This window comes from Dermochelys coriacea, chromosome 9 (assembly GCF_009764565.3).
Source record: "Dermochelys coriacea isolate rDerCor1 chromosome 9, rDerCor1.pri.v4, whole genome shotgun sequence".
Taxonomy (NCBI): Eukaryota; Metazoa; Chordata; order Testudines; family Dermochelyidae; genus Dermochelys; species Dermochelys coriacea.
This window is the reverse complement of record NC_050076.1, coordinates 62817062-62830340: the sequence shown is the minus strand read 5'-3', so window position 1 is coordinate 62830340 and position 13279 is coordinate 62817062. Positions and strand designations below refer to the sequence as shown.

Below are 13279 nucleotides of genomic sequence, written 5' to 3'. Positions count from 1 at the left end.
GCCAATACTCTGAGCTATCCCTCCCCCACCAGATGTGGCCCCTGACCCAGTGCCCCGGCCGAAGTGGGGCTGAGCTGTTGGTACAGCCCCTGACCCAGTGCCCCAGCCGGAGCGCCAAAGCAGGGCTGAGCCACGTGGTGCGGCTCGTGGATTGGCTTAAAACGGCTTGCGGGCCGGATCCGGCCCGTAGGCCGTAGTTTGCCCACCCCTGCACTATACACTGAAATGTAAGTACAATATTTATATTCCTATTGATTTATAGGGTAAAAATGATATGGTAAAAATGAGAAAGTGAGCAGTTTTTCAGTAACAGTGTGCTGTGACACTTTTGTATTTTTATGTCTGGTTTTGTAAGCAAGTGGTTTTTAAGTGCGGTAAAACTTGGGGCACACAAGACAAATCAGACTCCTGAAAGGGGTACAGTAGTCTGGAAAGGTTGAGAACCACTGCTCTAACTTAAGACCGCTTGCAATAGACTCCTATAGGCTGAGAAACAGCTTGCAACTGCCTGAGTGACTTGCACTCCAGTCATTCCCCTTCCTTCCTCCCTCCCTCAACATGCCTCCTACATAGTGGGGTAGAGAAGGAAATGACTCATCCTAGAGATGTGCAATCTTAATACTTTCCCATCAGGGTGCATCTAAATCCTGGTTTTGCTTTTAAATTTAAAATCATATTTTTTATTAAATCAAGATTTTTCTTCATTTAAATAGGTATTATTTAAATACATGGATTATTTACATTATTCCTTTGCTTTCTTCCCTTTTTATAGTCTTAAATCACTTTAATTTGTTTCTTAATTGTTAGTAGAATTTTCTATTTTACACAGAGGTTTCCTCTACTAAGCAATTTCACACTTAAAGCTTATATGGGCCAAAAAAGACAAGTCCAGGATGTAAGCCTTGCTGGAGCCCTAGACATAAATAACAGTGTGAACCAAAGGCTGCAAACCAAAAGAGGCCTGGCCTTGGCAGAATAGTAACACACCAAGTATTGGCTGACCAAGTACGTACATTCCTGACCAGAAAGGATGGTACAAAGACACACGGATCTCTCAAGTAATTACATAAACAAATTCCCAGGAAATTGTACAGGAACATACCAATCCCTCATAAGAGAAGGATAGAATGACAGGATAAGGGATGAGGATGTTTTGTTTGAACTAGTGCAGTGGTTCTCAACCAGCGATCCGGGGCCCCTGGGCAGGCCGCCAAGCAGGGCCAGCATTAGACTCGCGGGGGCTCAGTGTAGAAAGCCAAAGCCCCACTGCATGTGGCTGAATTTCAGGGCCCTGAGCCCAGCACCCGGGGCTGAAGCCAAACGCTGAGCAATGTAGCTTCATGGGGCCCCAGGAAATTGCCCTGCTTGCCTACCCCATAATGCTGGCTCTGGCTTTTATATGCAGAAAACCAGTTATTATGGTACAGGTGGACCATGGAATTTTTATACCATGTTGAGGGGGTGGGCCTCAGAAAGAAAAAGGTTGAGAACTCCTGGACGAGCAGGTATAAGGAGAAGAGTGGTAACTAACAACATCAGGGGCACAACACATAACTTGTTTGTATCAATGTACAAAAGGGAAGTCATAGGAGGGATATCTTTGGATTGGCTGAGGGCATAGCATCCTGTTATGTTGATGGAGCCTTTACCTTGTCATGCGCATACAAGTGTTTGTGTCCCTGTGACCCATTGGACAGGGCGCTAGTAACATGCTTTGCTGACAATAAACCTGGCTGAGCACCTTCGCCATCAAACCAAGCCTGTGGTCTTTCTTTATGCATAACATTGAGGTCTGCTGAATCAGCATGCTGCACCATCTGCTCATGCAGCTAACACTGGAGCTCCAAGAACAGCAGCACTAGCAGCATTAATGACTCTGCAGCACTAATCCCGCCGGCATCATTAACATCCTTACTGTGCCTGATTCAAAAACTACATAGATAAGCAAGTAGCTCATGCTATATTTGCAACCAACATGTCTTCCAAAACACTTAACTTCCATATGTCAAGAAAGCTGAACTGCTCCATCCTGTGTCAAGGTTGCAATGGCTGAAGTGATCCAAGAGAATGTATTTAGATGCTGTCTGCTGAGCATGTGGGTCTGAGTACTGAGGGGTGGGGTCGTGTTTACAGCAAGCCAACTGAGCGTGCAAAAATAACTACTGAGGGAGGAGCTATTTACAAGTGTGAAACTGATCATCGCCGTTCACTGGAATATATGGTATAGTCTAAAGACACGAGAATGAGCATAAGTGCCATGTGACTAAGATGAGGCTTTTTCAAGAAAAATATTCATGTAGTAACATCGGGCCCTTCTTGGCTGACTCTAAAACTGCACTCAAAAGACTTGGATGGAAAGTATATGAGAGATGATACTAGATGTGGTCTGAATCCAGCAGTGGGTTGTGCATGGCCAGACTGTGGTGTCTCTATAGAGCCCGATTTTCTAAGGGTATGTCTACACTAACTGCCGGAACAGTGGGCAGAGATCGATCTAGTGGAGGTCGATTTATCGTGTCTAGTCTAGACACGATAAATCAACCCCCGTGTGCTCTCCTGCTGACTCTTGTACTCCAGCACCACAAGAGGTGCAGGCGGAGTCGACGGGGGAGTGGCACCAGTCGACTCACCGCGGAGAAGACGCCACAGTAAGTCAATCTAAATACATCAACTTCAGCTACGTGAATAATTATAATAATATAATTATAATAAGAAGTTGCGTAACTTAGATTGCCCTCCTCCCCCCCCCGCAGTGTAGACCAGGGCACAGAGTCATGGATTTTAAGGCCAGGAGAGACATTATAATCAGCTAGTCTGACCTGCATAGCACATGCCAGAGTCCTGTGGTTAAGTTAGAGCAATGTTTCTCAACCTTTCCAGGTTGGCGACCCCTTACTGGAAGTCAAAAATGTTTGCAAGCCCCATTCACCTGCTTATATTTACAACGAGAACAATTCTAGCCTGTGTATGTTGAGAGCTTGACAAAGAATATTTGGTCTTAAAGGGCCTTATTTGCGGGTAGTGGGGGGAGCGAGATAGTTTTTAATGTTTAGGCTGCTCCAAAATTATTCTGGAAACTTTTTTTTCTTTGCTTTATAATTATAATAATTTTCTGCACTGCACAACCCCCCTGATTGCCTTTCCTGGTCACTTGTGGGTCGTGCCTCAACCGCTGAGGAACACTGAGTTAGAGCATATCTTTTAGAAAGCTACAACCAATCGTGATTGAGAGATTCCACGTGACAGCAAATCCACCCCATCCCCAGGCCAGTCATTCAAATGTTGTTGTTTTTTACCCTTACTGTTAAAATTTGCACCTGGAGTTCAGTGGTGTCCCTCACATGTGCACTGGTCACCCCCATAGATTCACCTGCAGCATCAAGACCTGTATGTGCAAATTCTTTCACAATAAATGCGTTGCAGCCACCAGATACAAACTGCCTTATTTGCAACTGCATCACATTGTTGGTTCATACCTAATTTGTGATCCAAATATAGACAAGATGTTACAATATGGCCAAACCCAAGTATTGAAAAATCATGAGTCTGGCCCCCAAAATAGAGATTGGCTTAAAATTGTCAGATTTTTAAAATAATAAGTTTTGGGTTCTTTTGTGGGGAGGGGAGATTGAGCATTTAGGTGTTACATTTTCAGGCTTCTCTGAAACCACAAGGGCTAGAAACTTCAATTTTTTAAAAACTATAAGTTGTAATTACATGGCTCCAGGAGCTGTGGCTTTAAGAAAAACACCAAATATCTCACAACTCAGATAAAATTGCAAGAGTTGGTTACACTGAACAATTTATTAAGACTTGCAGCGGATTTTCCATCCCTGGCAATTTGAAATTAAGATTAGATGTTTTTCTGCAGAATACACTCTAGGAATTTTTTTGGGGAAGTTCTGCAGCCTGCGTTAGACAGGTCAGACTAGGTCTGATCACAATGGTCCCTACTGGCCTTGGAATCTATGAATCGATTGGTTGCCAGAAGGTAGCAAATATTGAGCTGGGGAATTAGTGGGGAATTGAAGGTTTACTGGCGAATTACTCCAAACATTTAAGTCAGTAGCAATGCCCCTTGTTTCTGTGCAGAGGAATTCACTTCAATTCCTGAAGCTGCTGAAGTGCACAAGAAGGTTGAAAAAATGTTTACTGAACCACAATTAGATTATGGCAAAATATTCAGAGAGCATTATGATCAAGCTTTTCATGTTAATAAAAAAAAGCTGTATCCTAAGGCAAACTCACAAGGAGGCAGGATTAAGATTTCACAGGCAATTGTAACTTTGTCATTTCCTGACTTTTCAGGCCTTTACTTTGCATTCCTTTTAACGTAGCTACTTTGTAAGGCATTTTCTACATTTTAAAAAAAGGAAATGGTAGCAACAAAGACATTTCACGGTGTTCAACTTTTTGTTCCCCTCGCTTTGCCCCCAAATCTGTCTTTCTCCCATTTCTTAGTCTTTATTTTCTCTCTTACCCTGTTCCAGATGCATGATAGTACTTTGCCTCTCTCCTCAAGATTGCTCCATCTCCTTGGTCTCTTGTGACACACTTTGTCAGGGTTTTTTTGAAAGCCCAAATAAATAAGGTCACCCAGTTCTCCTTCATCTACTATTTTATGTCTAGGTTCAAAGAACTCGGATGGACTGATGAGGTGCTAGTTCCCTGTGTAGAAACCGTACTGTGTCAAAGCACCTCAACCTGTTTCCTGGCACTGGGATGAGGCTGAAGCATGGAATACTCCATTCTGAAGAGCCTCCTTACTACTTGCCACTGTGTGAAAAGGGGAATTGTGGGAAACGACAGCTATCAGCAGCGTACAGCCCCGTATAGGCAGTCACATGGATGTCCTCTAGCCTCGGGAACACTTCTAACCCCGCATATATCCTAAACTCCCAGATTCTCCACCATTGCCTCAGCTCAGTACACCTGCAGAGCTCTGGCTCTACAGCCTTTTCTTGGCCAGGTCAGTTCTCCTGTTTCCATGGCTCACCACCATCTTCCTTGAGTCAACTAGTCCCTGCCGAAAGCTCCCCCAGTTCCATACATGTATGCCTACTCCCAGTCCCAGATATCAGGGAGCAGGAGCTGCTGTGGATCTGTGTAGTGTCAACATTGGGCTTATGGGCAGGCTTACTAAAGTCTGCAGCAGGTCCTGTGGACTTCAGGAAGTTCACAGGGATGCAGTGCTATGGGGGGAAGCAGGAGTCAAGGTGTGGGTTGTTGGAGCCTTGGGAATAGTGGGAAAATGACTTAGAAGCTGATTCAGGACAGCTCCTCACTCTCCCTGCCTCCTCAGGGATCCCTGTGCTCTGTAGAGCCTCCTCACTCACCTGGTACCATTGCTGTATGGAAGTCAGTGGCTCCATAGGGTAGGGTGCCTCAGCTCCTCCCTACCTTGATCCCAAGGCATGTCACTAACCCAGAAGGAAATCCCCACCCCAAAAACCTGATGCAGATGGAGTTAAAATTGAGAACACGTACACAGAATGGAAGCAGTGTCATCATCAGCCATACAGAAAAACATCCCTTGCCAGCATGGAGGTCACAGTCTATAATAATGCTTCCCAAAAAGGGGTTAAAATATTCAGTTAAAAGAAAAAGAAATCAAAACAGCTTGAGTTAAAAACTGTGATGGAGAAAAATACTGTGAAATAGATAATTAAAAATAAATTGCTGAAAAGGTATAGCCTCAAAGAGTCTGTCTATACAGATTCAACACTACCCTCATCACCACAGTGTCTGAGGGCTAAGCCCACAACAGTAAACCTCCAGCCACCATGCTAAGTGAAATCCTCAATCTCCTGGACATGGGAGACCTGCTTTCACATCCCTGCTTTGCAGGTGGGACTTAAATGCCCTGATCACCAGGCTACAGAGTATACCATGGAACGTCTCTCTCAATCTCTACTGCTGGAGCAGTTCCACTTTGCTCTAATGAATGTTTAATTATTTTTACAGGGTCTTGAACTTCCGTTTCCCACAGCCTAGTAAGTGGTCTAACCTCTAAGTTTGGGCACACAACTCACCTGCTCTGCCCCGGCTGTCTTTTATGACAGGTATCAGTCGTAGGCATGCTTTGATTATGCCTGCAGGATTGGGCCCTGCTGGCAAGGTAGGCGGGGGAAAGCTTCATTTGAGAATCCTGCCGGGGCCTAGGTCTAAGTTAGGGCTCCAACCAGCTTGTTAGGGGTGGGACAGCACCAATGCTTTGGTGGCTTAGTACATGCCTGCCAGTGAAACTTTGGGCACCTAGCTGAGCAGTGCTCTTGAGAATGTCCATAGTGCCTCGCTGGTGGACTTAGAAGCAGTTTGTGATCTAGCCCAGAGTACCTTCGAATCATTCACTGAGCAAAATGATTAGCAGCTTTCATGCATGGTTCATTCTTTTTCTCATGCGCTTCCTCAGAGAAGAATGGGGTGTGTGGTATAGTGTGTGGCCAAGACTATCACAGGGTTCAAAAAAAGAACTAGATAAGTTCCTGGAGGACAGGTCCATCAATGGCTATTAGCCAGGATGGGCAGGGATGGTGTCCCTAGCCTCTGTTTGTCAGAAGCAGGGAATGGGCAATAGGGGATGGATCACTTGTTCATTCCTTCTGGGGCACCTGGCATTGGCCACTGTTGGAAGACAGGATACTGGGCTCGATGGAGTTTTGGTCTGACCCAGTATGGCCGTACTTATGTTTTGGTTTGATAGAGATTTTTAATTAGTTAAAGAGACTTAGTAAAATTATATAAATTGGAAAAAGACTATTATGAGAACCTTGGCAGGGACAAGCTAAAGGGACTGGACGTCCTGAGAAAGCCTCTTGACTCCCCAGTCTTTCAAAACCCACAATTTAGTTATATGATCCAACAGCAGAGATATTTCGAGCACATCAGCAAATCGCAGCATTTGCTAGCTAATCTTACGAGCTTAAAGCAAGTCAGTAACTGCATATTCTATCTTTAAATGGAATCAAGGGAATTCATAACTAAAACTAAAGGCATTCTTCAAATAGTTCAAGTTTATTACAAAAGCTACCCTCCTCCTCTGAGTGAATAAAGACATAAAAAGGATAATTGGAAACTTTGGATCAGAATTTTAAAGGTATGGAGGCGCCTAAAGATGCTGATGGTTCCTAGTGAGATTTGAAAAAGCACATGGTCAGGTTAGGCTGCTGACTCCCTTGAGAATCAAGGAGAGTTAGGCACCTGGCCTGCTTAAACACTGTTACAAGCCCCACTAGGCACCATCTACATTTTAGGTGCCCTACATATCTTTGAAAATCTGGCCCTTTGCTACTTAATCCCTAACACACAAATAAAATTATTCTATGAGCAAATCACACAGGAGGCTCTTAGAAATGCCATTAAAATTCTGACTAGAGGTAAATCGCCAAGATCAGATGGATTCAGCAGTGACTAATACAAAAAGGTTGAATATATCCAGTAAAAGCCATGCTGAATATGTTTATAAAATAGATTTGGAAATAACAACCTACTTACTAGTTTCACAGGGGAAAGCACATACATTAATGCCAAAGCCACGCAAAGGCCCTATGTGATGCATGTCTGCCAAAGTCATTATCAAATAGGGATGCAGAGATCTCCTGGGACAGCTTTTACCATTGCTGGGGCAGGATTTGTCACAAAGAAAAGCAGCCAGTGATCTGAGTAAGCTACTTAGGCAAACTCCCCACTCAAAAAATTACAACAACCCATCAACAGTGATAACATGCATACTACAAAGGCCTTTAAATTTGATGTAATTGCCTTTTATGATAATCACACTGCAAAAAACTGGATGTAGGAGGCTAATCTATGAAACAGAACAACACAATTCCCCGCAAGCCTCTAGTCCTTAGTGGAATACATCACGTCTTTTTCAGCTAGAACCAGCTACAAGTCAGGGCTGCCCACAACCGCTCCTCATATTCAACTGAAGAGGAGTATTAGCACAGCCAGAAGATTCTCTGAATAAGTTAGAGGTAGCGAAACAGCTAGGGAGACACACAAAGCATTGGAATGAGATGTTTATTTCCATAACACAACCAGAGTCATCAGTCCCATGGTTAATGGTAATCACAAAGGATCATACTCAGAGTATAAAATAAACTACTACAAATCTGAATAGCCAGACTACCTTCCTAGGAATTTCCCTCCCAAAAAGCAAAGGAGAAAATTCTATTCTTCAGAATTAAGGGATACGTATAAAGATAACTTGGCAACTAACTGTAAATGTTAGGGAAGATGTTAGTAGATGTTAGATCCTCCCTCAGTCACTATTGGACAGAGCAGTGTAATAAATGTGGTTATCCTGCCCAGCTGCATCCCTTTATTTAAATATTTGCATTTGTCTTAGCCTAATCAGAATTGTCATTTCTCTTTTATGGTGGAGGAAGAATCATAGAAGTAAAAGACTGGAAGGGACCTCGAGAGGTCATCTAGTCCAGTTCCCTGCCCTCAAGGCAGGACTAAGTAATAACTAGACCATCCCTGACAGGTGTTTCTCTAAACTATTCTTAAAAGCCTCCAATGACTGATTCCATAACCTCCCTAGGCAATTTATTCCAGTGCATAACTACCCTAACAGTTAGGAAGTTTTTCCTAATGTTCAACCTAAATCTCCCTTGCTGCAATTTAAGCCCATTGTTTTTTGTTCTATCCTCAGAAGTTAAGGAGAACAATTTCTACTCCCCTCCTTGTAACAACCTTTTATGTACTTGAAAACTGTTATCATATCCCCCCCCCTTAGCCTTCTCTTCTCCAGACTAAACAAACCCAATTTTTTCAGTCTTTCCCCATAGGTCATGTTTTCTAGATCTTTAATCATTTTTGTTGTTCTTCCCTGGACTTTCTCCAATTTGTCCACATCTTTCCTGAAATGTGGCACCTGGAACTGGACACAATTCTCCAGTTGAGGCCTTAGCAACACAGAGTAGAGTGAAAAAATTACTTCATGTGTCTTGCTTACAATAGTCCTGCTAATACATCCCAGAATGATGTTCACTTTTTTCCCCAACAGTGTGACTCTCTTACTCATATTTAGCTTGTGATCCACTATAACCCCCAGATCCCTTTCCTTAGTACTCCTTCCTAGGCAGTCATTTCCCATTTTGTATGTGTGCAACTTCGTTCCTTCCTAAGTGGAGTACTTTGCATTTGTTCTTATTGAATTTCATCGAATTGACTTCAGATCATTTCTCCAATTTGTCCAGATCATTTTGAATTTTAATCCTATCCACCAAAGCACTTTCAACCACTCCCAGCTTAGTATTGTCCACAAACTTTATAATTGTACTCTCTATGCCATTATCTAAATCACTGATGAAGACATTGAACAGACTGGACCCAGAACTGATCCCTGAGGGACCCCATTCGATATGCCCTTCCAGCTTGACTCTGAACCACAGATACCTACTCTGTGGGATTGCACTCACCGTATAGTAGCTCCATCTAGGTCAATAGTTCTCAACCTTTTTACCATTGTGGGCCACATACAATACTACCTGTATGGCCCTGAGGATGTCACATGGGCCGCAGCTGTGAGCTGATTGGGCCGCAAGCATCCCACAGGCCGCTGGTTGAGAACCACTGATCTAGATTGTATTTCCCTAGTTTGTTTTTGAGACTGTCATGCGAGACAGTATCAAAAGCCTTACTAAAGTCAAGATATACCATGTCTACTGCTTCCACCCTATCCACAAGGCTTATTACCCTGTCAAAGAAAACTATTAGGTTGATTTGACATCATTTGTTTTTGACAAATCCAGGCTGAGTATTACTTATCACCTTATTATCTTCTAGGTGTTTGCAAACAGAATGCCTGATTATTTGCTCCATTATCTTTTCGGGTACCGAAGTTAAGTTAACTAGTCTGTAACTTCCCAGATTGTCCTCATTCCCCTTTTTATAGATTGGCACTATATTTGCCCTTTTCCAGTCCTCTGGAATCTCCCCCGTCTTCCATGAGTTTTCAAAGATAATCGCTAATGGCTTAGATATCTCCTTAGCTAACTCCTTGAGAAATCGTACATTACTTTAGAGGAACTTGGTTGCCCAAAACAGAAGGGAGATATTGGGCTACTCTGCGAGGATACATTGTGCACTGGGCCCAGAAACCAGTGGAGAGCACGCTGGGCTGGGAAGGGCATTTTGGAGCCAGTGGAGTGTACCAGGTTAGGGAGTTTTTCACCTGTTCTAGCAATGGTGGTTGCACTAGTATAGACCAGCCATTCACCCTAAAGAGGATCGATGACACAGTGGTACACTACTATCACATCCACCGCTGCTGACTGTCTCTCCATTGAGCCACTACTCAGATCTGGCCAGTCAATGTCCATCCTGATACCCTCTTGACTCCATCATGCTGCCCCAGATGTACTTCCCAGTGAAGATTCCTCTACTTATAACCTTTAAAGCCACCAGAGAGAAACTTCTACCCTGTGGAAGCCACCTTCATTCTCCCCAAAACCAAGGGCCACTGCAAGGGTAAAGCTCACCTGTGCATGAGACAGAGCTTTCTTTGGGGATGATCTGAGATTGGGGAAATTAACTCCTTCAGGAGCTAAGGATCATCACTAACTTCCCCAGCGCAAGACACTCTCCAACCTGCCTTTGCTAATGGAAACACAGAGCAGCGTGTGCATATAAGAAAAATAAAAGCACCCTCCCAAACTAAAACACTCCACTGCACCCACACATCTGCCCTGGGAAGAGGCTGAGAGACAGAATGAATCACATGTGACAGAATGTTAATCATACACTTGCTGCATAACTGTAGGGTGGGAAAAGAACTAGGATAGATTTGGGGTCAGCTGCAGCAGACTCTGTATATAGTTCCAGTTATCTGCATGTGAAAATAGGGGGTTATAATGGAAACTCTTGAGCAATCTGAACTAGACAGAACATGGTCAGGCACTCACTGTAACAAGAAATGCAACACTGGAGTTGAAAAACAGCTTTCCTGCCAAGGCCTGCCCCATTTGCTGTTAACCCTGTAACAGACTGCACTATGGTGCCTGCCTCCATGAACCCCAGCAGCTCTGTAAGGTCCTGCGCACCTAAACTCTTGTTAACCCCAGTAAGGATGCACCTGTGACCTAACCCACCTAACGTCCATTAATTTGCATCCTGGAGCACAACACTTCAGTCCTGTTATAGCTTGACAACAGTGTATGCCCCTTTACCCACATGAGAGGCTGCACATTGAGCATACCCATTTCATCCAAGCTATTTTTCTGCAGAAAAGGACCTAGGGGTTACAGTGGATGAGAAGCTGGATATGAGTCAGCAATGTACCTTTGTTGCCAAGAAGGCCAATGGCATTTTGGGATGTATAAGTAGGAGCATTGCCAGCAGATCAAGGGACGTGATCATTCCCCTCTATTTGACATTGGTGTGGCCTCATCTGGAGTACTGTGTCCAGTTTTGGGCCCCACACTACAAGAAGGATGTGGAAAAATTGGAAAGAATCCAGCAGAGGGCAACAAAAATGATTAGGGGGCTGCAGCACATGACTTATGAGGAGAGGCTGAGGGAACTGGGATTGTTTAGTCCGCAGAAGAGAAGAATGAGGGGGGATTTGATAGCTGCTTTCAACTACCTGAAGGGGGGTTCCAAAGAGGATGGATCTAGGCTGTTCTCAGTGGTGGCGGATGACAGAACAAGGAGTAATGGTCTCAAGTTGCAGTGGGGGAGGTTTAAGTTGGATGTTAGGAAAAACTGTTTCACTAGAAGGGTGGTAAAGCACTGGAATGGGTTACCTAGGGAGGTGGTGGAATCTCCTTCCTTAGAGGTTTTTAAGGTCAGGCTTGAGAATGCCCTGGCTGGGATGATTTAGTTGAGGACTGGTCCTGCTTTGAGCAGGGAGTTGGACTAGATGACCTCCTGAGGTCCCTTCCAACCCTGATATTGTATGATTCTATTGGGATTGATTCAGGAATCACTGGGTGAGGTTCTGTCGCATGTGATGTACAAAAGTTTCAGACCAGATGATCTAAGAGTACCTTGTTGCCTTAATATCTACACCTCAGTTCACCCCACAATAGTCTGCACTGCTCTCCAGCCCCCATTAGCCCTGCAGCATAGAAAGAGACATCAGAAGAAATTTCCATTTGCTTTCTCATGTTCACTAAGATCTGTGACGCTCATTTTTGTCCATCAGATATAAAATTGGGTGAGAATAAATTCCAAGCAGGTAACTGGCAGCACAGCTCTCACATCCAGCCCAGTACAATGCCTCGCTGTTTGAAAAGCTCTCCTCGCATTTCCCCCTGAACTCCAAAGCACACTGGGCAAGAAGCACTAAGGCTTTAATTAGTCTGTAACTGAATGGCTGAATAGCCTCTGGAAGCTTTAAAAGCAGAAGTGCTAAGTATCCACTGCAAACGTCTGTGAGCAAATCTTTCCCTTCAAGCGAAATTTACAACCACTCTCCTCTTTACAATGAAATCCTCTCCACCTGTTTTTAGGGATGGATCTTTGTGAGATTCATTAAATCAAACAGCAAACTCTTAAGATGCATCAGTTCCTCTGTTTCCAAAGCTGTTTGTAGACCCAGTTTACCCAGAAATGCATTTGCCACTGCCCTTCAGCAGATAAATATACCCCATACAAACAGGAGCAAAGGAGTTTTGTTTACCTTATGGCTTCATTTTCAGCTCACAACTTACATCTGGGCTCCTTTCTCAAGGTGAAGTTCTGGAGATTGTTAAGATGCTTGCTTTAAACTGTTGTCTTCACTCCGTCTCCCCAGACACTGTGCAGCGTGCATTAAATGAGCTTACCCTAACTTTATCAGGATTAGAAGTGAGGCAGGGAAGAACAGCATCTGGCAACAGAGAAAGGAGGGGGTGGGAAAGGGAAGAGAAAAGATGAATTTCCTGCCAAGACAAATGAAAGCTAGAAACATCATGTGTAGAAGAGGGGAGGATTAGCTTAAAAGAGAAATACAGCTCCCAGGGCTGCTGGTGTTTATTCCTTAGGCAAAGGGATAATTATTCATTTCTGGTCTCAGTCTTAACTGCTCCCATTCTTTTCTTACCATTAGCCATAAAAAATAAGGGAACGGGCAGAGATCCTATTAATGCATGGGCACAAAGAGAAACCCAAGAACTTTCAAGATCCTTCTGAAATGGCCAGTATTGTTCATAATAGGCTGATTGCCAGCAGTCGCTGTTGATTGCAGAACACTTAGCAGCAAAGGAAATACAAGCAGCACTTCAGGCCATGTTTACATTAGAAAGTTTTGCCAGCAGAACTTTTGCGGCCATACATCTGCTGACGTTGC

The 13279-nt window shown here is 43.8% G+C and overlaps 1 protein-coding gene across 4 annotated transcripts in view; it reads right to left on the bottom strand.

Moving 5' to 3' along the window:
* The window catches only part of ARHGAP36 (Rho GTPase activating protein 36), a 78769-nt gene extending 65860 nt beyond the window's left edge, over positions 1 to 12909 (bottom strand). For 2 of the 4 annotated variants that reach the window (XM_038416441.2, XM_043492464.1), the window contains exon 1: positions 12663 to 12831. The gene's annotated coding sequence lies outside the window, so the exon portion shown is untranslated. Of the gene's footprint in view, positions 1 to 12631 lie in introns of all 4 variants that reach the window. The other 2 variants (XM_038416442.2, XM_038416438.2) reach the window with 2 other exon arrangements.
* Between the last annotated feature and the right edge of the window lie 370 nt (positions 12910 to 13279).